General features: G+C 41.4%; 1 non-coding gene and 1 pseudogene across 1 annotated transcript; one reads left to right on the forward strand and one right to left on the reverse strand.

Moving 5' to 3' along the window:
* Window positions 1-10983: 10983 nt before the first annotated feature.
* LOC102274002 (branched-chain-amino-acid aminotransferase, mitochondrial pseudogene) lies at window positions 10984-12125 on the reverse strand (annotated as a pseudogene).
* Window positions 12126-22982: 10857 nt separating this feature from the next.
* Window positions 22983-23109, forward strand: LOC138991883 (small nucleolar RNA SNORA11). The gene has a single exon (XR_011467781.1). It is a non-coding gene; the product is annotated as a small nucleolar RNA SNORA11 (small nucleolar RNA).
* The last annotated feature ends 1441 nt before the right edge of the window (window positions 23110-24550 follow it).

Below are 24550 nucleotides of genomic sequence, written 5' to 3' on the forward strand. Positions count from 1 at the left end.
GTTTTGATTACTGTATCCTTATAATACAGTTTATTAAAATTTTTTTCATGGGAAAAGCATTTTATTTTAAATATCACAGATTGCACATGTCAATCTCAAACTCCAGTCTATCCACCCTTCCCCTTGGTAACTATAAGTTCATTCTCTAAGTCTGTGAGTCTCTTTCTGTTCTGTAGATAAGTCCATTTGTATCATTTTTAAAAAGATTCCACATATAAATGATATCACATGATACTTCTTTGTCTGACCTACTTCCCTTAATAAGATAATCTCCAGGTCTATTCATGTTTCTGCAAATGGCACTATTTCATTCTTTTTTTTTAACTTTAATTTTTAAAAAATTTTTATTGGGGTATATCCAATTAACAATATTGTGGTAGTTTTAGGTGAATAGTGAAGGGACTCAGCCATACATATACATGTATCCATTCTCCTCCAAACCTCACTCCATCCAGAATGTCACCTAACATTGTGTAGAGTTCCATGAACTGTACAATAGGTCCTTGTTGGTTTTCCATTTTGAATATAGCAGTGTGTACATATCCATCCCCTGCTCCCTAACTATCCCTTCCCCCTGGCAACCATAAGCTCATTTTCTAAGTCTGTGAGTCTCTTTCTGTTCTGTAAATAAGTTCATTTGTATCTTTTTTTTTTTTTTAGATTTCATATATGAAGGATGTTATATGATATTTCTCCTTCTCTGTCTGACTTACTTCACTCAGTATGACCCTCCCTAGGTCCATCCATGTTGCTGCAAATGGCATCATTTCAGTCTTTCTAATGGTTGAGTAATATTCCATCATACATATGCATCACATCTTCTTTATCCACTCAGCTGCTGATAGACATTTAGGTTGCTTCCATGTCTTGGCCATTGTAACCAGTGCTGCAATAAGCATTGGGGTAAATGTATCCTTTCAAGCCATGTTTTTCCTCTAAATATATGCTCAAGAGTGAGATTGCAGGACGATATTGTAGACCTATTTTTAGTCTTTTAAGGAATCTCCATACTGTTCTCCATAGTAGCTGTACCAATTTACATTCCCACCAACAGTGTAGGAGGGTTCCCTATTTGCCACATCCTTTCTAGCATTCACTATTTGCAGCTTTTTTGATGATGGCCATTCTGTCTGGTGTGAGGTGATATCTCATTGTAGTTTTGATTTGCATTTCTCTAAAAACTAGCAATGCTCTCTAAAAGTTGAGCATCATTTTATGTGTGTCTTGTCCATCTGTATGCCTTCTTTGGAGAAATGTCTCTGTAGGTTTTTTGCCCATTTTTGGACTTTTTTTAAAATGTATTTTTTTATATAGAGTTACATGAGCTGTTTGTAAATTTTGGAGACTCATCCTTTATTGGTCACATTGATTGCAACTGTTTTCTCCCATTTTGTGGGTTGTCTTTTCATTTTGTTCATGGTTTCCTTTGCTGTGCAAAAGCTTTTCAATTTAATTAGGTCCCACTTGTTTATTTTTGTTTTTATTTCCATTTCTCTGAGAGACAGATCAAAAATATAGTGTCAACATTATGTCAAAGAATGTTCTGTCTTTGTTTTCCTGTAAGAGTTTTATAGAATCTGGTCTTACATTTAGGTGTTTAATCCACTTTGAGTTTGTTTTTGTGTATTGTGTAAAAGAATGTTCTAATTTAATTTTTTTTTACATGTAGCTGTCCAGTTTCCCCAGATCCATTTATTGAAGAGACCTTTCCCCCATTTCATAGTCTTGCCTCCATTGTCAGAGATTAATTGGCCATAGGTGCATGGGTTTATTTCTGGCTTTTTTATTCTGTTACCTTGATCTATATATCTGTTTTTGTGGTAGTACCATACTGCTTTGATGACTGTAGCTTTGTAGCTACACAGTCTTCACAGCCCAACTCTCACATCCGTACATGACCACAGGAAAAACCATAGCCTTGACTAGACAGACCTTTGTTGGCAAAGTAATGTCTCTGCTTTTGAATATGCTATCTAGGTTGGTCATAACTTCCCTTTGTCTGAAGTCAAGGAGCCTGATTCCTCCAGCTCTATTTTTCTTTCTCAAGATTGCTTTGGCTATTCGGAGTCTTTCATGTCTCCATACAAATTAAAAAAAAATTTTTTTTTTGTTCTACTTCTGTGAAAAATGGCACTGGTAATTTAACTCAAATTGTACTGAATCTATAGATAACCTTTGGTAGTTTAGCCATTTTCACAATATTGATTCTTCCAGTTCAAGAACATAGACTATCTCTCCATCTGTCCATGTCATCTTTGATTTCTTTCATCAGTATCTCAAAGTTTTCCAAGTATAGGTCTTTTGCCTCCTTCAGTTCGGTTCAGTTAAGTTGCTCAGTTGTGTCCGACTCTTTGTGACCCCATGAATCGCAGCACGCCAGGCCTCCCTGTCCATCACCAACTCCCGGAGTTCACTCAGACTCAAGTCCATGGAGTCAGTGATGCCATCCAGCCATCTCATCCTCTGGCGTCCCCTTCTCCTCCTGCCCCCAATCCCTCCCAGCATCAGGGTCTTTTCCAATGAGTCAGCTCATTGCATGAGGTGGCCAAAGTACTGGAGTTTCAGCTTTAGCATCATTCCTTCCAAAGAAATCCCAGGGCTGATCTCCTTCAGAATGGACTGGTTGGATCTCCTTGCAGTCCAAGGGACTCTCAAGAGTCTTCTCCAACACCACAGTTCAAAAGCATCAATTCTTCGGCACTCAGTCTTCTTCACAGCCCAACTCTCACATCCGTACATGACCACAGGAAAAACCATAGCCTTGACTAGACAGACCTTTGTTGGCAAAGTAATGTCTCTGCTTTTGAATATGCTATCTAGGTTGGTCATAACTTCCCTTTCAAGGAATAAGCGTCTTTTAATTTCATGGCTGCAGTCATCATCTGTAGTGATCTTGGAGCCCAATAAAGTAAAGTCTGTCACTGTTTCCACTGTTTTCCTATCTATTTGACATGAAGTGATGGGACCGGATGCCATGATCTTAGTTTTCTGAATGTTGAGCTTTAAGCCAACTTTTTCACTCTCCTCTTTCACCTTCATCAAGAGGCTCTTTGGTTCTTCTTTGCTTTCTACCATAAGCGTGTTGTCATCTGCATAACTGAGGTTATTGATATTTCTCCTGGCAATCTTGGTTCCAGCTTGTGCTTCATCCAGCCCAGTGTTTCTCATGATGTACCCTGCATATAAGTTAAATAAGCAGGGTGACAATATACAGCCTTGACGTGCTCCTTTTCCTATTTGGAACCAGTCTGTTGTTCCATGCCCAGTTCTAACTGTTGCTTCCTGACCTGCATACAGATTTCTCAAGAGGCAGATCAGGTGGTCTGGTATTCCCATCTCTTTCAAAATTTTCCAGAATTTGTTGTGGTCCACACATTCAAAGGCTTTGGCATAGTCAGTAAAGCAGAAAGAGATGTTTTTTTGGAACTCTCTTGCTTTTTTAGTGATCCAGCGGATGTTGTCAATTTGATCTCTGGTTCCTCTGCCTTTTCTAAATCCAGCTTGAACATCTGGAAGTTCATGGTTCACATATGGTTGAAGCCTGGCTTGGAGGATTTTGAGCATTACTTTACTAGAGTGTGAGATAGTGCTACTGTGCAGTAGTTGTAGCATTCTTTGGCATTGCCTTTCTTTGGGATTGGAATGAAAACTGACTTTTTCCAGTCCTATGGCCACTTCTGAGTTTTCCAAATTTGCTGGCATATTGAGTGCAGCACTTTCACAGCATCATCTTTTAGGATTTGAAATAGCTCAATTGAAATTTCATCACCTCCACTAGCTTTGTTCGTAGTGATCCTTCCTAAGGCCCACTTGACTTTGCATTCTAAAATGTCTGGCTCTAGGTGAGTGATCACACCCTCATGATTATCTGGGTCATGAAGATCTTTTTTGTATAGTTTCTATAGTTCTTCTGTGTATAGAGGAAAACAATAGAATGGGAAAGTCTAGAGATCTCTTCAAGAAAATTAGACATACCAAGGGAACATTTAATGCAAATATGGGCACAATAAAGGACAGAAATTTTATGGACCTAACAGAAGCAGAAGATATTAATAAGAGATGGCAAGGATACACAGAAGAACTATACAAAGAAGATCTTCATGACCCAGATAATCACAAGGGTGTGATCACCAGCCTAGAGCCAGATATTTTAGAATGCAAAGTCAAGTGAGCCTTAGGAAGACTCAGGAGTTGCAACTCACAGACTGGAGTTCAGGCTCAACAGTTGTGATGCACAGGCTTAGTTGCTCTGCAGCGTGTGAAATCTTCCCAGACCAGGGATCGAACCCATGTCCCTTGCATTGGCAGGCAGACTCTTATCCAATGCATCATCAGGGAAGTCCTTATAGTTGATTTCTAATCTCATAAGAGTTGTGGTTGGAAAAGATACTTGATTTGATTTCAGTTTTCTTAGGTTCACTGAGACTCACTTTTTAGCCCAGGATATGGTCAATTCTGGAGAATGTTCCATGTGTACTTGGGAAGAATATGTATTCTGCTGCTTTTGGATGGAATGCTCTATAAATATCCATTAAGCCCACCTGATTCAATTTGTCATTTCTTGCCTTTGTTTACTTATTGGTTTTATGTCTGGATGATCTGTTCATTCATGAAGTAGGGTGCTAAAACACTATTATTGTGTTACTGTCCATTTCTCCCTTTAAGCTCTTAGTATTTGACTTATATATTGAGGCTCTCCTATGTTGAATACATATGTATTTACAATTGTTATATATTCTTCTTGGATTGATCCCTTGATTATTGATTGTGTAATGTCCTTCTTTGTCTCTTGTAATAGTCTTTATTTGAAAAAGTCTATTTTGTCTTAAATGAGTACTGCTACTCTAGCTTTCTTTTGATTTCCATATGCATGGAATACTTCTTTTCCATTACCTTGATTTCAGACTGTATGTGTCTCTAGATCTGATGTGGGTCTCTTATAGACAGCATATATATAAGTGTCTTGTTTTGTAACCATTTAGCGAGTCTGCTGGGACATTCAGCCCAAGCCCACCAGGACTGCTGGTTTCCCTGCACTGTGGAAAGGAAGAGAGCAAGGGCCAATGACTGACCAGGTCCTCTGGCCCACACTTGTGCCAGTGATGGTGGAGGACCCAGGCATGGATTAGTATGGTGGCGTGCACATACCACCACCATCTCCTGGCCCTGAATTCCCTCCATGGGAAAGGGGCCAACGGAGTCACCCACCAATACCGTTTCTCATCTTCATCTGCCTCTCCCCTTTCCCCAGTGCCACCAGCTTTGTTCTTTTTCAGGGTTCATCTGGCCATTCAACATCTTTTGTGATTGCATGTGAATTTTTGGCAAGCAGATTCTTATCCACTGTACCACCAGGAAAGTCCTATAATTTTTATATCCAGTGGTAAAATATCTGCTTGCAATACAGGAGACCTAGGTTTGATCCTTGGGTCGGGAAGATCCCCTGGAGAAGAGAATGGATACCCATCCTAGCATTCTTACCTGGAGAATTCCATGGACAGAGGAGTCTGGTGGGCTACAGTCTGCGGTGTCACAAAGAGTCAGACACAACTAAGCAACTAACACTTTCACTTATAATTTTTAATGTAGAGATATTTCACCTCCTTGGGTAAAATTATTCCTAAATATTTTATTACTTTTGATGCTATTATCAATGGGGCTGCTTTCTTAACTTATCTTTCTTGCAGTTCATTGTGTTTAAAAATACAACTGATTTTTTAAAATATTTATTTAATTAATTTATTTGGTTATGCAGGGTCTTAGTTGCAGTACATGGGATCTTCAATATTTGTGGTAGCATGTGGGATTTAGCTTCCTGGTTAGAGATAGAAACTGGGGCCCCTGCATTGGGAGCACAGAGCCACTGGATGACCAGGGAAGTCCCCTGCAATTGATTTTTTATTTATTGAATTTTTTTGTCCTGCAACTTCATTGAATTAATTTACTAATTCTAATGGCTTTTGTTATTGTAGTTTTAGCTACAAAAGATCATGTCATCTGCAAACAGAGACAGATTTTCTTCTTCCTTTACTATTTATTTTTGTTGTTCAGTCTCTCAGTCATGTCCAACTCTTTGTGACCCCATGGACTGTAGCACGTCAGACTTCCCTGTCCTTCACTGTCTCCTGGAGTTAGCTCAAACTCATGTCCATTGAATTGGTGATGCTATCCAACCATCTTATCCTCTGTCATCCCCTTCTCCTCCTGCCTTCAATCTTTCCTAGCATCAGGGTCTTTTCCAATGAGTCAGTTCTTCGCATCAGGTGGCCCAAGTATTGGAGTTTCAGCTTCAGCATCAGTCTTCCCAATGAATATTCAGGGTTGATTTCCTTTAGGACAGACTGATCTCCTTGCAGTCCAAGGGACTCTTAAGAGTCTTCTCCAACACCACAGTTCAAAAGCATCAATTCTTTGGTGCTCAGCTTTCTCTGTGGTCCAATTCTCACGTCCTTACATGACCATTGGAAAAACCACAGCTTTGACTATATGGACCTTTGTTGGCAAAGTGATGCCTCTGTTTTTTAATGAGCTGTCTAGGTTTGTCATAGCTTTTCTTTCAAGAAACAAGTGTCTTTTAATTTCATGGCTGAAGTCACTGTTCGAAGTGATTTTAGAGCCCAAGAAAATAAAGTCTGCCACTGTTTCCATTGTTTCCCCATCTATTTGCCATGAAGTAATGGGACCTGATGCCATGATCTTCATTTTTTGAATGTTGCATTTTCAACCAGCCTTTTCACTCTCCTCTTTCACCTTCATCAAGAGGCTCTTTAGTTCCTCTTTGCTTTCTGCCATTAGGGTAGTGTCATCTGCATATTGGAGGTTGTTGACATTTCTCCTGGCAATCATGATTTCCGTTTGTGCTTCATTCAGCCTGCCATTTCACATGATGTTACATAACTTATTTAAGTTTATATTATATATGTTAACTTATATAACTCCTCATATAAGTTAAATAAGCAGGGTGCAATATAGAGCCTTGACATATTCCTTTCTCAATTTTGAACCAGTCTGTTGTTCTTTGTCCAGTTCCAGCTGCTGTTTTTGACCTGCCTACAGGTTGCTCAGGAGGCAGGTTAGGTGGTCTGTTATTCCCATCTCTTTAAGAATTTTCCAAAAATAATTTCTATTTATGTAGGCTATATATCTTTTTATCATTTAATTGCTCTGGTTAGGACTTCCAGTACCATGTTGAATAGAAGTGGTGAGAGTGGGCACCCTTGTCTTGGCCTGGTCTTATGGGAAAAGCTTTTAGCTTTTCACTGTTGAGTATGATATTAGCTAGCTTTGATGCAGATGGCAGATTAGAAGAATGTGCTCTCATCTTCTCCTGTGAAAACAACAAAATCACAACTAGCTGGTGAGCAACCGTGTATAGGATTATGTTGGAACCCACCAAAAAAAGATACCCCATGTCTAAGGACAAAGGAGAAGCCACAACAAGATGGTAGGAGGGCTTCAATTACATTAAAATCAAACCGCATACTTGCCAGAGACTCTCGGAGGGGACAGATAAAAACTTGTGCTCATCAGTACCCAGGGTACTCACCAGTACCCAGGAGTATGTCAAGGCTCACCAGTACCTAGTATGTCAACCCAAGTATGCTCATCAGTGACCCCCATAAGAGACTGAACCAGACCTGCCTGTGAATGTTTGAGGGTTTCCCACAGAGGCATGGGTCAGCAGTGGCCTGCTGCAGGGATGGGCACTGGCAGCAGTAGTCTTGGGATGCGTGAAGTGGTGGCATAAGTCCTCTTGGAAGAGGTCATCATTAGCTTTACCATAGAGCCACTGAGAGAACAATTATACCCAAGAAGTTCTTGCATGGTTGTGAAGGTTCTAGGCCCCACCTTAGACTTCCCAAACTAGGGCAAAGGGACTGGGAATCCCATTTTGAAGGTCAGTGGGATTTAGTTACAGAACTTCCATAGGATTGGGGAAAACAGAGACTTTTGGAGGACACAAAACCTTGTGTGCACCAGGACCCAGGGGAAAGAGGAATGATAAAAGTCCATACAGTTAAGCTATAGTTTTTCCAGTAATCATGTATGAATGTAAGAGCTGGACCATAAAGACGGCTGAGCACAGAAAAATAGATGCTTTCAAGCTGTGGTGCTGGAGAAGACTCTTGAGAGTCCCTTGGACAACAAGGAGATCAAACCAGTCAATCCTTAAAGGAAATCAACCCTGAATATTCATTGGAAAGACTGATGCTATAGCTGAAACTCCAATACTTTGGCCATCTGATGCGAAAAGCTGACTCACTGGAAAAGACCCTGATGCTGGGAAAGATCAAAGGCAGGAGGAGTATGACAGAGGATGTGATGGTTGGATGGCATCATTGACTCAATGGACATGAGCTTGAGTAAACTCCGGGAGCTAGTGAAGGACAGGGAAGCCTGGGGTGCTGCAGTCTATGGGGTCACAAAGAGTCAGACACAACTGAGTGGTTGAACAATAACAGCAACAAAGTTATTAGCTATGGGCTTATCATATGTGGCCTTTATTATCATTATACCTAATTTGTTGAGAGTTTATCATGACAGACGATGAATTTTGGCAAATGCCTTTTCTGCATCTGAGATGATCGTATGATTTTCCTCCTTGAATCTATTAAGGTGGTATATCAGCATTATTGATTTGTATATGTTGAATCTCAGGGTTAAATTCCACTTGCTCATCACCATATAATCCTTTTACTATGCTGTTGAATTCATATTTCTAATATTTTGCTGAGGATTTTTACATCTATGATTTCAGGGATATTGTACTGTTATTTTCTAGTTTTCCTTTCTTGTTTTGATGTCAGGGTAATGTTGGCCTTCTAAAATAAGTTTAGAAGTATTCCTTTGCCTTCAATTTTTTTGCAAGAATTTGAGAATGACTGGAATTAACTTTTTAAATGTTTGGTAGAATTCACTAATGAAACCATCTCATCCTAAGCTTTTCTATTTGAGAAGTTTTTAAAATTACTAATTCAACCTTCGTGCTTGTTACTGGTTTGTTCAAGTGTTTAATTTCTTCATGATTCAGTCTAGACCCTGAACTGACAGAATCAATTTTACTTTTCTTAAGAAAGTGAAAATCACTCAGTTGCTCATGACTGTTTGCGACCCCATGGATTATACAGTCCATGGAATTCTCTAGGACAGAATACTGGAGTGTGTAGCCTTTCCATTCTCCAGGGGATCTTCCCAACCCAGGAATCGAACCGAGATCTCCTGCACTGCAGGTGGATTCTTTACCAACTGAGCTATCGGGGAATGTTGAAGTTTGTTTGCTTTCTCACAGTCTTGCAGAGTTGGGCCAGCTTTATGCATGTACTCACAAGCTTTCTGCCAATGCTTGTACTTGCCACCTCAGGGGCACACACAGGACGCTGGTTGCAAGGCAGAAGACTGTGTGGGTGAGGTGTGGAGAGTGTTGGGAACGCCTTTGGGCCAGTTGGGGGGATCTGCTGGTAAGGCTTCTTCAGAGGTTTGTGGGTGATCCTCTAATGGAGTCTACAAAACAGAAGAATTCACATCTCTTTGATGCATTTCAAGCACTGCCTACTGTGTTCCCAGCCTCTCCCCACTCTTAGCTGTGTAACTTACCTCATATTCTGGATAGGGCCAGAAAGAAGTGGGCCTCTTTGGGAGTGTCCTGCACAGCTGGGGGAGAAGCTGGGCACTCACTCACATGCTCTCACTTGCTGCTGTGAAAGAAATTCCAGCCCTAGGAGGTCTCTTTTGCCTCTGAGACGTGCTACACTGAGGGAGGAATGGCACAAATAATGTAAAACTGCTTTTTTGGTCTTTAGTGGGTCTTTAGTGGATTTGCTTTTTGCTCCAAGGATGTGCTAGAACTTCTTCACTGGACTCCTGGACTTCCACAAAGATACCCTCACTTGTGCATGTTGTCAAAACTAGTGTTCTTTGAAGGGAGGATGGTAGAAAACTCCTACTCCACCATTTTGTTGCTGTTACCACTGTGGGTTATTCTACTGAATGGTTTTTGTATGTTGAACTTCCCTGAATTCTGAGAATAAATCTCATTTGGGTCATGACATATAAACCTTTCAATATGTTGCTAAATTTGGTTTGCTACTATTTTGTGAAGGATGAAAGGAGTGAAGTGCAAGTGTTAGTAGCTTAGTTGTGTCCAGTTCTTTGTGACCCCATGGACTGTAACCCACCAGGCTCCTCTGTCCATGGGATCCTCCAGGCATGAGTACTGGAGTGGGTAGTCATTCCCTTCTCCAGGGGATCTACCTGACCCAGGGATCAAACCCAGGTCTCAGATTCTTAACTATCTGAGCCACCAGGGAAGCTTTTTGGATTTTAATGTATCAGTGGAAGGGAGGAATGCAAGTACAGCAGTTAAGACTGAAGAACAAAAATTTAAGTTAGAAAGTTGGAAGAACATGTATTGTTATTTCATATTCTAACAATAATTATCAGTGAAAGAGACTATGAACTTGACATTGCACATATGTGAAAAATTATAATTAAATATTATACAAATGTTATAGAACAGTTTGAATTCACTTTACCTCAAAAGAAGATCCCCATACAGGAAAATCATGGATCTGGAATCAATTTATTTCACTGAAAGACATTTTAAATTCTAACCATTACTCTCTTGGATAAATTGTCAGATCTAGCTACTCATTAGGATTGAATATGAATTTCTTTTCTTGTTCCTTGGCATTTTTTTTTTTTTCCAAAATTGCAGCTAAAGGAAAAAACTCAATGGCAGCCCTGGGGAGATCCAGCCTGAAAACAGAGATGCAGATTTGGAGTCAAGGTGTTTCCTAAACATCTTGACTCCACAATCCTTGACCACACAATACAGAACAGAGGGCAGTACAGGTCCCCAAGGCCTGAGTGGCAGGGCTAGAGGCCAAGATGCCTGAGTCAGGCCCTTATGACTTTGGGAGTGTAATGTGGGGGGACCAGAGTCCCAGGTTCCTCCATCTTTTATTTCATATCACTTCAGGTGAGTCATTGGTATGGAGGTAAAGGTCCAACTGGGCTGGATGCTGCAGGTCGGTGGTCCCTGGAGTGAGTGGTTCGGCATAGCCTGCAGCACTGCACCGGGAACATCCTTTTGTGGGCTTTTGATCCCTACTGGATCGCCTTCAGCTCCTTATGGAAGTGGAGGATAAGCTCAGCCCATTTTCCTTAGTGGGAATGTGGAAATGCTTGCCTTGGTACAGGATTCGATGCATGTGGCAGACCTGACAAGCAGTTCCTCCAGCGCCTGCAGGAACATATTCATGGTGATCTTACACTCCACAGTCTGGAACTCACCCCAGGTCCGAGCCAGGTCCGGCAGACTCTGTCGGACTAATCAAGGCAAGATGACACGGTCCAGTGGTGGGATCACCAGTTCCAGCGCCCCATAGTTGTAGGTTCAGAAGACAAAGATGTTCATGGTGCCCACCTCGATGAATTGGAGGTCAGGCCCGTATAGCCAGAGGACCTGTTCGCAGTCCTTCTTTTGTGCTTCCTGCTGCACGAACACAGTGGGCGCTTAATTTTCCCTCATCTTGCAGTCGCCGACCCCACCTACCCAGGCTCAGATGAAGGATGGATCCTCCAGGAGGGAGCCAGGGCTCAAGGCATAGCCAGGGGAAGATTGCAGACATGTAGTGAGGGCTCCTTCTGGATTACCACTGGCAGCATATAGAGGCTGGAGCCTATGTCCTCAGGAACCCAGTCCTTGTCTTCTTTCATTAGCTGGCGGATGCACTCCAACAACTCAGCTTTGTCAAAACTGCAGGCAGAGGCACAGAGCTGAACACAGCATGAGTTCCACGTTGAGCCAAGGTCGGAAGAGGCGCACGCGCTGGTCCCCCGTCTTTGAACGCGTTCAGGTCTTCGAAGAGCTGCAGGGAGTAGTGGAGAGCCGAGCGGGCCGAGAGCAGAGTGAGGTTTTGGAAGGGCTGGATTTGGGGCTGACCCCAGCCCTTCTCCCTGTTCCGTCCCACTATCAGCATGTGATCGGTGAACACCTTCCTGAACAGCAGGGGCTGGCTGGGGTCAGGCTTCTTCTGAAGCTCCTGTGTCATTTCCAGCTGCCTGTCAGCAGCCTTGAAGCTGGATGAGGCATATCGTCTGGGACCACACAGAAGCCAAAGAACAGAGAGAAAATTTGGGGTCCAAATCTCTCTCCCTTCATCCCCTCTAAAGCCTTGTGCTCCTTTCTGAGGGGGCTCCTCCTCCTTTGAATATGAATTATGAAACTACATCATCAGTTCATTTTGGAGAAAGGGTAAGAATGAATCATGAATGTACTAAAATTGCTTTAAAATCTATTCTTCCATCACCATTAACATAGTTTAATGGTTTAAGATAGTTTTCCTGCCACAAGAACCCAGAGACAGTTTCGACGTAAATTTTTCTCTACAAGTGGTGCTTTTATCAATCCAAACTCATTTAGGTGAATGAGTAAACAAGAAACAACCTCATTTGTCACACTGAAAACTTTTTTTATACATTGTCTTTTTATATACATTGTCTTCATTCAAAGTGTGCTTACAGACATTAACATGTAGAGTAGAAATTTCACTAATGCCTTTGCTTTCCTTAAAATTGTAGAACAGATATCAGTGCAATACCCATTGTAATAAATGCTCATTGGCAAATTTTGTCAGAATGAAGTTTACTTTCTTAAATTATTTTCTTTGTTATGTTTGCTCCAATTGTTGAAATGTAATTTTTTAAGTGTAGTTTTATGGCTGTCGAATTCCACATTTAAAAAATGAACTTGTATTTTGTATATTTTTTTTTCACTTCATTTTACGAGTAATTTTTTTTTCCTAAAAATACATGATGAATTTAAAACAAACTGGTCTTTCATTGTGGGCTCTTAAGTAGTAACCGGAGAAGGCAATGGCACCCCACTCCAGTAGTACTGGAAAATCCCATGGACTGAGGAGCCTGGGAGGCTGCAGTCCATGGGGTCGCTAGGAGTCGGACACGACTGAGCGACTTCACTTTCACTTTTCACTTTCATGCATTGGAGAAGGAAATGGCAACCCACTCCAGTGTTCTTGCCTGGAGAATCCCAGGGACGGGGGAGCCTGGTAGGCTGCTGTCTATGGGGTCGCACAGAGTCGGACACGACTGAAGCGACTTAGCAGCAGCAGCAACAGCAGCAGCAGCAAGTAGTAACAGATCTAAACAGCTAGATGGTGTTTGAGGGCAGACAAATTGCATATTATTCAAATTTGCCCGATAGTGGGCCTTAGGCAATTATTCGTTAAACGAATGAATTTTTAATCCCCAACCCTGGGTCCAGGGCATTAATGACATCTCTACTCCAATTCCTCAATGATTAGACTTGCGAAACGGAAGTTTATCAAACATCAGGATCTGTGCCAAGCACCTCACTCTCCACCTGCTTTTCACTCTCTCTTCTTCCTCTCAGAGACGGGGCGTGCACAGCACCATGATCCTGCTGCTGCTGCTGCTGCTGCTGCTGCTGCTGCTGCTAAGTCGCTTCAGTCGTGTCTGTGCTCAATACCACGACCCATTCGTTGGTCGAGCCCGACGCCCTTCACTGCGGAGTCGCGGCCAAGCCATGTCCCCATGCCGGCCTACAGGGGGCGTACCCATTGTTCAGCCAGAAGATCCAGGCCAAGTAATCTTGCGAGGAGCCGATCCCTGTGAATGGGAGCTGTGCCGCAGACCCTCAGAGCCGGCGCACGTCGTGCCTCGCCCCTTCGGCCCGCAGGCTCTGAGAGAGCTTGCGGACGCTCCCGCTCTTACTCGTCAGAGCCTGGGTCCGGCTAGCCTGGACCTGGCGGGCTGAGGCTGGGCGCCTGAGGTACGAGGGGCGAAGCCCGAGCCGCCGCAGCCGCTGCTGCTGCCGCTGCCTTCAGAGAAAAGCATGTCTGCAACTCGAGCTAAGAAAGTGAAGATGGCCACCAAATCATGCCCCGAGTGCGACCAACAGGTGGGCGTCGGGGGCCGGGCACCGAACACGCGGGCCAGCGGAGCGGGTGCGCGCGGGCAGGCGGCCGTTGCCTGTGGCCGTTGGCTGTGGAGAGGCCGCCTCGCCGGGGTCCTGGCGGCCGAGCGAGTGGGCCGGCCCTCGGGCTCTGTGGCCACCGCGGGAGCCCCGAACCGGCCCGGCCGAGCCTAGGGGTTGCCGGGGAAGCGCCCGGAGCCGCGGCCCGGCCGGTGTCCACCTGGCGGCGGTCAGACGGGCGAGTGTCGTGCCCTGTGGCTGGGCTGCGTGAGAGGGGGCGTGGGTTTACCCTGAGCAGACGGGGCGCCCTGTCCGGAGCCTCCCCGAGTCGTCTGGCCGGTTCCGGTGACAGCGGCAGGAGTGGGGCAGCGGCCCAAGTGGACGAGAACGGTCCCTCAGGCCCCTCCTGCCCCGACGAGAGTGCCTGATGTGCAAACTCCCAAGTCAGGGCTCCTGGCTCCCAAATCCCCCTCCTACCACTCAGGGTTGCTTTGTTCCCATTTCAGATGTGTACGGTGGACCCCCCAAACTGTCCCCCTGCCACCTGGGCGGATGCTTAAATGTGACAGTAAGGCCTGCAGTACAATGATGCTTTCCTCTTAGACTTAAATAATTGGTGATCTATATGCTTTTAAATAATTTGCATAATAGGAAAAGGAGTACGTCAAGGCTGTATATTGTCACCCTGCTTATTTAACTTATATGCAGAGTACATCATGAGAAACGCTGGGCTGGAAGAAGCACAAGCTGGAATCAAGATTGCCAGGAGAAATATCAATAACCTCAGATATGCAGATGACACCACCCTTATGGCAGAAAGTGAAGAGGAACTAAAAAGCCTCTTGATGAAAGTAAGAGTGGAGAGTGAAAAAGTTGGCTTAAAGCTCAACATTCAGAAAACGAAGATCATGGCATCTGGTCCCATCACTTCATGGGAAATAGATGGGGAAACAGTGGAAACAGTGTCAGACTTTATTTTTCGGGGCTCCAAAATCACTGCAGATGGTGACTACAGACATGAAATTAAAAGACACTTATTCCTTGGAAGGAAAGTTATGACCAACCTAGATAGCATATTCAAAAGCAGAGACATTGCCAACAAAGGTACTCTTGCCTGGAAAATCCCATGGATGGAGGAGCCTGGTAGGCTGCAGTCCATGGGGTCGCTAAGAGTCGGACATGACTGAGCGACTTCACTTTCACCTTTCACTTTCATGCATTGGAGAAGGAAATGGCAACCCACTCCTGTGTTCTTGCCTGGAGAATCCCAGGAACCGGGGAGCCTGGTGGGCTGCCGTCTATGGGGTAGCATAGAGTCGGACACGACTGAAGCCATTTAGCAGCAGCAGCAGCAGTCAGGGCTATGGTTTTCTCCTGTGGTCATGGATGGATGTGAGTTGGACTGTGAAGAAGGCTGAGCGCTGAAGAATTGATGTCTTTGAAGTGTGGTGTTGGAGAAGACTCTTGAGAGTCCCTTGGATGCAAGGAGATCCAACCAGTCCATTCTGAGGGAGATCAGCCCTGGGATTTCTTTGGAAGGATGATGCTAAAGCTGAAACTGCAGTACTTTGGCCACCTCATGCGAAGAGTTGACTCGTTGGAAAAGACTCTGCTGCTGGGAGGGATTGGGGGCAGGAGGAGAAGGGGATGACAGAGGATGAGATGGCTGATGACATCACTGACTCGATGGACGTGAGTCTGAGTGAACTCTGGGGGTTGGTGATGGACAGGGAGGCCTGGAGTGCTGCGATTCATGGGGTCGCAAAGAGTCGGACACAACTGAGCAACTGAACTGAACTGAATAGTCATTAATTTGGTCTAGTTTTTAGTAGACGCTTTAAAATACTAAGTCCCCATTAAAGTCCTATTTTTCTGAGTTCTCTCCTCTTATAATGTCGCATATTCTTCTAACTTTTTAAGAGGTGAATTTGCCTTATGTGGTTTCTTGAACTTTTAATATCTGCTTTCTAAACTAAATTCATTAGGTCATGCAGTGGCTTTATGATTGCTGTTGATCTGGGGTTCAGATAGACATTTAAACTTAAAAGCTCTCAGCTATGACAGTAAACACTGCATGTGGTGAGAACAGCATTAGAATCGTGGTCAGTAAGGATCCTCACAGCATTCCTGAGGCTTTCTCTGCTTTCCTAAATGACAGCCCAGGTGTAAAGAAGAAGAAAAAAAGCTCATGCCAGTGGTTGCAAGTTGTCATGGCTTGGTAATTTCATGTTTCTTAGCCCATGAGCAAGGCCTTGACTTCCAAGGTTTTCCAAAGAATGGAATGATTATACTGCATTTAGGGAAGCCCAAAGCTGTGGCTTCTCACCAGGAGCCTTCCAGTCCAGATGCCAAAAAAGGGTCAGTTTTACTGTAAGCAGGATTGCTTATTAACACTGCTGCCATTCCATCTTTATTGGGCTGATAGGGTTAGAGGGATAGAAAGGTAACCAAAGGTATTTTTTCTCATGATGCAGTTTTGTTTACCCCTTACTAATGTTTACCCCTTACTAAGGTTACTTACATAACCTAATGGAAAAAAATTTTTTACTGACTCCTATATGTATAAAATTTGATTATTCTTAACTAGAAAAAGTAATTCATTTCAAGCTCTCTCAATTAAAACCATTTGTAAGACATCTTTTATGCCAAAATGCAGACTTTAATATATGTTTCTTTTAAAATTATTACTTCTTTTTTTATTTTCTCTCTGAGCAAGAGAAATTTACTGCTTCTATTTTCTCTCAGCAGTGCTTTATTGTTTTCAAAGTATAGATTTTGTACATATTTGTGAAGTTTATCGTTGTGAATTTAATTTTTTGGATGCTACTATAAGTGGAATTGTTTTAAATTTTTCATTTTATCTATGTTCATTAATTATATATAGAAATAAAATTTATTTTTTTATTGAAAAATATAAAATTCACCATATAAACCATTTTAAAGTATATATATACTTCAGTGGCATAATATATTCACAGTATGGTATAACCATCACCACTGTCTAGTTCTAGAATATTTTCATCATTTCAAAATGAGACCCTGTTTTCAATTAAGCACTCGCTTCCTGATTCATGCTCCTTCTAGTCCCTAGTAACTACGAATTTGCTTTCTGTTTCTGTAGATTTGCCTATTATTGATATTTCATATAAATGGAGTCATGCAATGTGTCCTTTGATATCTGACTTCTTTCATTTAGTTTATCCATATTGTACTATATATCAGTACTTTGTTCTTTTTTATGGCCAAATGACATTCCATTGTATGGATAGTTCACATTTTGTTAATCCATTCGGCAGTTGATGGACATTTTGGTGGTTTCCACCTTTCGCTTATTGTGAATAGTGCTGCTGTTAATATTCATGTCCAATTGTGTGTGTGTTTAATATATTCTTTCTAGGGCATTACTACTCAATTTTTGTTTTTTGGCTGCGCCGTGTGGCTTATAGGATCTCAATTCCCCAACCAGGGATTGAACCTGGACCATGGCAGTGAAAGTGCTGAATCCTAACCAGTAGACCACCAGGGAACTCCCACAAGTTTTAACATCTGTTTTCATTTATTATATTCCCATGAATGAAGCAGCATGATCATACTGTAATTCTGCATTTAACTTATTGAGGAACTGCCAAACTGTCATTCACAGGAGTTGTTGCATTTTATATTCCCACCAACATCATATGAAAGTTCTAATTTTCCCACATCCTCACTCATACTTGTTATTTTTCATTTTTTAAAAGAATTAGTGTAGTTTGACACCAAAAAAAAAGAAGGAAAATTGTCATGTTCAAAAAGCTTTAAGCTGCAGTGTTGGCTCTTTACAACCATAACCAAATCCAACAATGGAGAAAAATGGATACTATGATATTTTCCTAGTTCTGGAGGTTCCTCTGAAATGTAATTTCCTAGAGCTTGTTATTAATTTAACAAATATTTATTACGTACTTGCTTTGTGTCAGAGACTGTTCCAGTTCAGGAAATAAAACAGTGAATAAAAGAGACAAATAGTCCTTTCTGCTTGGGGAGGTGGGATTAGAATAGTCATCCTAGTACATGTGAACTGGGATGTCATTGTGGTTTGCATTTCCCTAATAAAGACATTGAACATCTTTTCATGTGTTTCTTGGTCATTTATATTTGTTCTTTGGAGAAATATCTATTCAGGTTCATCGCCCATTTTTTTAAAAATTAATTTTATTTATTTTTGGCTGCACAGGCTTTTTTCTAGTTGCAGCAAACAGGGACTACTCTTCAGTAGTGGTGCTCAGGCTTCTCTTGAGGTGGCTTCTTGTGGGGCACAGGCTCTAGGGTGTGTGGGCTTCAGTAGTTGTAGTACATGGGTTCAGTAGTCGTGATTCCCAGGCTCTGGAGCACAGGCTCAATAGTAGTGGCACACAGGCTTACTTGCTCTGCAGCATGTGGGATCTTTCTGGATCAGGGATCCAACTTGTGTCTCCTGCATTTGCAGGCAGATTCTTTACCACTGAGCCACCAGGAAAGCCCTCATTGCCAATTTTTAATTGACTTGTCATTTGGGTTGTTTTATTTGAGTTCTAAGTGGTTTTGTATATCTTGGATACTAGATCCTTCAGTTCAGTTCAGTTCAGTTGCTCAGTCATGTCTGACTCTTTGCAACCCCATGGACTGTAGTACGCCAGGCTTCCCTGTCCACCACCAACTTCTGGAGCTTGCTCAAACTCATGTCTATTGAGTCAGTGATGCCATCCAACCATCTCATCCTCTGTTGTCCCCTTCTCCTCCTGCCTTCTATCTTTCCCAGGATCAGGGTCTTTTCCAAAGAGTCAGTTCTTCGCATCAGGTGGCCAAAGTATTGGAGTTTCAGCTTGAACATCAGTCCTTCCAAATAACACTCAGGACTGATTTCCTTTAGGATGGACTGGTTGGATCTCCTTGCAGCCCAAGGGACTCTCAAGAGTCTTCTCCAACACCACAGTTCAAAAGCATCAGTTCTTTGGTGCTCAGCTTTCTTTATGGTCCAACTCTCACATACATGACTACTAGAAAAACCATAGCTTTGACAAGACGGATCTTTGTTGACAAAGTAATGTCTCTGCTTTTTAATATGCTGTCTAGGTTGGTCATAGCTTTTCTTTCAAGGAAAAGTGTCTTTGAATTTCATGGTTGCAGTCACCATCTGCTGTGAATTTAGAGCCCAAGAAAATAAAGTCTATCACTGTTTCCATTGTTTCCATATCTATTTGCCATGAAGTGATAGGACCCGATGCCATGATCTTCATTTTTTGATTGTTGAGTTTTAAGCCAGCTTTTTTACTCTCCTCTTTCACTTTCATCAAGAGGGTCTTAAGTTCCTCTTTGCTTTCTGCCATAAGGGTGGTGTCATCTGCATATCTGAGCTTATTGATATTTCTCCCAGCAATCTTGATTCCAGCCTGTGCTTCATCCAGCCCAGCATTTTGTATGATGTACTCTGGTGCTGCTGCTGCTGCTAAGTCACTTCAGTCGTGCCTGACTCTGTGCGACCCCAAAGACGGCAGCCTACCAGGCTTCCCCGTGCCTGGGATTCTCCAGGCAACTGGAGTAGGTTGCCATTTCCTTCTCCAATGCATGAAAGTGAAAAGTGAAAGTAACGTCGCTCAGTCGTATCCGACTCTTAGCGTCCCTATGGACTGCAGCCTACCAGGCTCCTCTGTCCATGGGATTTTCAAGCTAAATAAGCAGGGTGACAATATAGAGCCTTACTGTACTCCTTTCATAATTTGGAACCAGTCTGTTCCGTGTCTGGTTCTAACTGTTGCTTCTTGACCTGCATACAGATTTCTCAGGAAGCAGGTAAGGTGATCTGGTATTCCCATCTCTTTAAGAATTTTCCACAGTTTGTTGTGATCCACACAGTCAAAGTCTTTAGTGTAGAAGTAGATGTTTTTCTGAATTCTCTTGCTTTTTCTATGATCCATTTGATCTCTGGTTCCTCTGCCTTTTCTAAATTCAGCTTGAACATCTGGAAGTTCTCGGTTCATGTACTGTTGAAGCCTCACTTGGAGAATTTTGAGCATTACTTTGCTAGCGTGTGAGATGAGTGACTTATCAGACATGATTTGCAAATATTTGCTAATACCCATTATGTGGGTTGTCTTTTTACTCTCTTGGTGGTACCCTTTGATGCACAAAAGTTTTTCATTTTGATGTAGTCCAATATGTGTATTTTTTCTTTCATCGCTTGTGCTTTTTGGTGCCGGCACCAAGAAACTATTGTCTGACCCAACATTATAAAGATTTACCCTTTCTCTCATCTAAGAGTTTTACAGCTTTTGTTGTTATATGTATGTCCTTGATTCATTCTGAGTTGATTTTTGTATATGGTGTGAGGTAAGAGCTCAGCTTCATTGTTATATGTGCATATTTCACTGTTCTAGCATCTTTAGTCGAGACTAGTTTTTCCTCATTGTGCGGTCTTGGCACCATTGTCGAAAGTCAGTTGACAGATCAATGCATTTATTTCTGAACTCTCAATTCTATTCCATTGATCTATATGTCTGTTCTTATTGCCAGCATTACACTCTTTAGTTTTTCTTTTCTTACTGATACACAGGATTCTTTTAAAGACTGTTTAAAAAAATTGAAATATAGTTGATTTACAATGTTGTGTTAGTTTCAGGTATACAGCAAAGTGATTCAGGTGTATGTGTGTGTATATTTATATATCTTTTTTCAGATTTTCCCATTATAGGTTATTGCACAATATTGAATATAGTCCTTGTGCTATACAGTAGGTCCTTGTTTTTGTTTTTGTTTTTTTATTTTATATATAGTTATGTGTATCTGTTCATCACAAACTTCTAATTTTTCCCCCTTCCCTTTTTGGTATCTTTCAGTTTATTTTCTATGTCTGTGAGTTTGTTTCTGTTTTGTAAATAAGTTCATTTTGTATCATTTTTTTAAGATTCCACGAATAAGTGGCATCATATAGTATTTGTCTTTCTCTGATTTACTCTACTTCATATGATAATTTTTAGGTCCATCCATGTTGCTGATAATTCTATTTTAGGAGGAGTATTACCACATCTTTATCCATTCATCAATTAATGGACACTTAGGTTGCTTCCATGTCTTCACTATTGTACATAGCACAGCTATAAACATAGGGGTACATGTATCTTTTCGAATTAGAGTGTTGTTTGGGTATGTATGCCCAGGAATGGGATTGCTGGATCATATGGTAACTCTAGATTTTGAGGTCCCTCCACACTGTTTTCCATTATGTTTACATTCCCACCGAAACTGTTAAGAGGGTTCACTTTCCTCCACATCCTCTCCAGCATTTATTGTTTGTAGAATTTTTTGATGATGGCCATTCTAACTGTGAGGTGTTACCTCACTGTAGTTTTGATTTGCATTTCTCTTAACACTTAGCAACGCTGAGCATCTTTTCAGGTGCCTGTATTGGCCATCTGTATATCTTCTTTGGAGAAATATCTATTTAGGTCTTCTTCCCATTTATTCAGAGAAGGTGATGGCACCCCACTCCAGTACTCTTACCTGGAAAATCCCATGGATGGAGGAGCCTGGTAGGCTGCAGTCCATGGGGTCATGAAGAGTCAGACATGACTGAGTGACTTAACTTTCACTTTTCACTTTCATGCATAGGAGAAGGAAATGGCAACCCACTCCAGTGTTCTTGCCTGGAGAATCCCAGGGACGGGGTAGCCTGGTGGGCTGCCATCTATGGGGTCGCACAGAGTTGGACACGACTGAAGTGACTTAGCAGCAACAGCCCATTTATTAATTGAATTGTTTGTTTTTTTGATATTGAGCTGTAGGAGCTGTTTATGTATTCTGGAAATTAAGCCCTTGTCAGTCACATTATTTGCAAATATTTTCTCCCATTCCATAGGTTGTCTTTTCATTTTGTTTACAGTTTTCTGTGCAAAAGCTTGTATATTTGATTAGGTCCCATTTGTTTACGTTTGCTTTTATTTCTATTGCCTTGGAAGACTGATCTAAGAAATGTCAGAGAATATTTTGCGTATGTTTTCTTCTAGGAATTTTATGGTGTCATGTCTTATATTTAAGTCTTTAAGCCATTTTGAGTTTGTGTTGTGAGGGAGTGTTCTAACTTCATTGATTTACGTGTGACTGTCCTGCTTTTCCAACCCTACTTGCTGAAGAGACTGTCTTTTCTCCATTGTATATTCTTGTCTCCTTTGTCTAGAATTAATTTTTAAAGACTTTTAAAAAATTGAGGTGTAATTAAGGGGGGATGGGCAATATAGGGGTAGGAGATTAAGAACTACAAGCTGTCATGTATAAATAAGCTAAAAGGATATATTGTATAATGGCATATAGACAGTATTTTATAACTACTGTAAATGGAGTACAACCTTTAAAAATTTTGTATCACTATTTTATTATATACATGTAGCATATAACATTGTACATCAACTATAATTCAGTTTTAGAAATTAAGGTGTAATAGTGTATAATATACATAATTATGATTACATGTTGTTTAGTTGCTAGGTCGTGTCCAACTCTTTTGTGAGCCTATGGACTGTAGGCTGCCAGGCTCCTCTGTTCATGGGATTTCCAAGGCAAAAAGACTGGAGTGGGTAGCCATTTCTTTCTCTAGGGGATCTTCTGGACTCAGGGATCAAACCCCTGTCTCCTGCATTGGCAGGCGGATTCTTTACCACTGAGCCACCAGGAAGTCATATATATTACAAACATAATTATAAATTTAATATATAATTTTGGAGAAAATAATTGCAAATGATATGACTGACAAAGGCTTAATTTCCAGAATATATAAACAGCTTATCCAACTCAAGAACAAAAAAAGAAGCAACCCAGTGAAAAATAGGGAGAAGACCTAAGTAGATATTTTTCCAAGAAAGACATACAGATGGCCAATAGGCACATGAAAAGATGCTTATAATCACTAATTATTAGAGAGATGCAAATCAAAACTACAATGAGGTACCACCTCACTTTAGTCAGAATGGCCATCATTTAGAAGTCTGGGGTAGGGGACTTTTAGCTTTTAGCTACTCTGTAGCTCAGAGTAGGGGGCCTGAAGAAATGGCTCCTTTGTTTACAACACACCCAACAGGAATCTGGGTTCATTGTAACAAGAGGCACAAAATTTCTGGCCTTCTATGAATGAGTATCCAACACATGTCCCCCTGTACCTCCACGTGGCTGCTGGGCAGGACCAGTGGGACAGGGCTCAATATTTGAAGGAAAGCTACAATATTTAGTAGGTGAGTTTGCCACCTAGAGTCTATTTGGTCCATACATGGGTATGCCATGAGCGATCTTACAGACATAAAAGCTTTGAACCTCTCTGTTTAAGGGAAAAGAAAGAAAAAAAAATAGGTTCTATATGCTATTCTGGAAAAGACAAAACTATGGAGACAATAAAAAGATCAGTGCCAGGAGTTTGAGGGGAGTGAAGGGGAGATGAATACACAGATACAGAAGTTTCTACGAGCAGTGAAAATACTTTGAATGACATTATAATGATGGTTATATGTCATCAAAGTTTTGTCCAAATCCATAGAATGTGGAACACTATTCATTTCATTAAAGGGAAACCTAAAGGTGAATTGTGGACTTTGACTTTGGTGCTATGTGTCAATGTAGTTTATCCTTGTTTGTTTTTTTTTAAAGGTACTAATCTGTTGATATTGGTTGTGCATGTGAGGAGAGGGGTGATATGGGGAATTTGCCTTCCTGTCAGTTTTGTTGTAAACCTAAAACTTCTTTTAAAAAGCCTCAAAAAAATTAACATTCAGGATAGAAGTTTTTGGCAAAACTTTTGTTTCACTTTTATAAATATATGCATATTATATGTGTGTATGTGTTTGTTGGATTGTGATTTTTTTTTAAACATTAAAAAATTTCTAGGCCACTGTAGTTAAATTATACTGGCAAATAAAAGCACAAATTAACCTAAAAAAAAAGTCTACAAGTAATAAACGTAAGAGAAGGTGTGGAGAAAAGGGAACACTATGGTTTGGAATGTAAAGTGGTACAGCTACTGTGGACAACAGTGTAGAGGTTCCTCAAAAACTAAAAACAGAATTACCATATGATCCAGCAAGCCCACTCTTGGGCATATAGCCAGATAAAACTATAATTTGAGAAGATACCTGAACCCCTATGTTTATTGTAGCACTATAAACATGGAAGCAACCTAAGTATCCATCAACAGATGAATGGGTAAAGAAGATGTGGTCTATCTATACCATGGAATATTACTCATTCTAAAAAAGTGTGAAATAGTGACATTTCCTGCAACATGGATGGATCTAGGGATTATCATACTAAACGAAGTAAGTCAGAGAAATACAAATACCATATGATGTCACTTGTATGTGGAATCTGAAATACAACACAGATGAACATATCTATGAAACAGAAACAGATTCACAGACGTGGAGAACAGACTTATAGTTGCCAACAGGAGAAGGATTGGGAGTCTGGAATTAGCAGGTGCAAACTGGTGTATATATAATGGATAAACAACAAGGTCTTCCTGTGTAGCACAGGGAGCTATATTCAATTTCCTGTGATAAACCATAATAGAAAAGAATATGAAAAATAATGTATATGTAT

Source organism: Bos mutus, chromosome 18 (genome assembly GCF_027580195.1).
Source record: "Bos mutus isolate GX-2022 chromosome 18, NWIPB_WYAK_1.1, whole genome shotgun sequence".
NCBI classification, from domain to species: Eukaryota; Metazoa; Chordata; class Mammalia; order Artiodactyla; family Bovidae; genus Bos; species Bos mutus.